We start from the raw sequence: 2,263 nt of genomic DNA, 5'->3' as shown, positions 1-2,263 counted from the left end.
GTAGCAGAAATTCAAAATTTTCTAAGCATCACCAAGATCAATCTATGGAGTAATCTAGCAACGAGGGGAAGGGGAGTGCATCTACATACCCTTGTAGATTGCGAGCGGAAGCGTTCAAGAGAACGGGGTTGATGGAGTCGTACTCGTCGTGATCCAAATCACCGATGATCCTAGCGCCGAACGGACGGCACCTCCGCGTTCAACACACATACAGAGCAGCGACGTCTCCTCCTTCTTGATCCAGCAAGGGGGGAGGAGAGGTTGATGGAGATCCAGCAGCACGACGGCGTGGTGGTGGAAGTAGCGGGATTCCAACAGGGCTTCGCCAAGCGCTGCGGGAGGAGGGAGATGTGTTACGGGAGGGAGAGGGAGGCGCCAGGGCTTAGGTATTGCTGCCCTCCCTTCCCCCCACTATATATAGGGCCAAGGGAGAGGGGGGCGCAGCCTTGGCCCTTCCTCCAAGGAAGGGTGCGGCCAGGGAGGAGTCCTTCCCCCCCAAGGCACCTCGGAGGTGCCTTCCCCCTTTAGGACTCTCCCTTTTCTCTTATCTCTTGGCGCATGGGCCTCTTGGGGCTGGTGCCCTTGGCCCATATAGGCCAAGGCGCACCCCCTACAGCCCATGTGCCCCCCGGGGCTGGTGGCCCCCCGGGGCTGGTGGACCCCGGACCCCTTTCGGCACTCCCGGTACAATACCGATAAAGTGCGGAACTTTTCCGGCGACCAAAATAAGACTTCCCATATATAAATCTTTACCTCCGGACCATTCCGGAACTCCTCGTGACGTCCGGGATCTCATCCGGGACTCCGAACAACTTTCGGGTTACCGCATACTAATATCTCTATAACCCTAGCGTCACCGAACCTTAAGTGTGTAGACCCTACGGGTTCGGGAGACACGCAGACATGACCGAGACGACTCTCCGGTCAATAACCAACAGCGGGATCTGGATACCCATGTTGGCTCCCACATGCTCCTCGATGATCTCATCGGATGAACCACGATGTTGAGGATTCAATCAATCCCGTATACAATTCCCTTTGTCTATCGGTATGTTACTTGCCCGAGATTCGATCGTCGGTATCCCTATACCTTGTTCAATCTCGTTACCGGCAAGTCTCTTTACTCGTTCCGTAACACATCATCCCGTGATCAACTCCTTGGTCACATTGTGCACATATGATGATGTCCTACCGAGTGGGCCCAAAGATACCTCTCCGTTTACACGGAGTGACAAATCCCAGTCTCGATTCGTGCCAACCCAACAAACACTTTCGGAGATACCTGTAGTGCACCTTTATAGACACCCAGTTACGTTGTGACGTTTGGTACAGCCAAAGCATTCCTACGGTATCCGGGAGTTGCACAATCTCATGGTCTAAGGAAATGATACTTGACATTAGAAAAGCTCTTAGCAAACGAACTACACGATCTTGTGCTAGGCTTAGGATTGGGTCTTGTCCATCACATCATTCTCCTAATTATGTGATCCCGTTATCAACGACATCCAATGTCCATGATCAGGAAACCGTAACCATCTATTGATCAACGAGCTAGTCAACTAGAGGCTTACTAGGGACATGGTGTTGTCTATGTATCCACACATGTATCTGAGTTTCCTATCAATACAATTCTAGCATGGATAATAAATGTTTATCATGAACAAGGAAATATAATAATAACCAATTTATTATTGCCTCTAGGGCATATTTCCAACAAAACGGGGTGGCGTTGAAGACTGATGCCTACGCCTACCGATGTGAGAGAGAAGATGGAACAAGGAGGCATAGAGTTACAGTACTTACCAATCAGGGACGCCGACGGCGCGGCGAGCCCCGACAGCGAGAAGGATGCCCATGGCAGACGGGTTTGACCTACCGGGCAAGTAGTGCAAACACCGCGTTGCACATGTACTGCGTGAACAGAACGAAGAAGATCTTCGAAAGATGTTTCCAAACAACCTCCTCCACCTTCTCCGCCGTCTTGCGAACCTCCACCGCGCCCCCCGCCGGCAAGAACGACTTGCGGGCGCGCGAAGCACCCACCGTCAGGCGCACCTCCTCCTCCTTAATCTTCGACGAGGACGTCGCCGTCATGCGAACCTCCTCCTCCTTAATCTCCGGTGAGGACGCCACCGTCAAACCCGAGGAATAGGGAGCCGTCTAGGATGGGGTGGGAGCAACCATCACCGTCGGCCATGAGGACGGACAGAGAAGCTCCGTGGTGGGTTCAGTCGCTTCCTCGCTGGATGTGTGTGGATTTTTT

The sequence above is a fragment of the Triticum aestivum genome, chromosome 2D (assembly GCF_018294505.1).
Source record: "Triticum aestivum cultivar Chinese Spring chromosome 2D, IWGSC CS RefSeq v2.1, whole genome shotgun sequence".
In the NCBI taxonomy this organism is placed as follows: Eukaryota; Viridiplantae; Streptophyta; class Magnoliopsida; order Poales; family Poaceae; genus Triticum; species Triticum aestivum.
Note: the sequence above shows the minus strand (reverse complement) of the source record.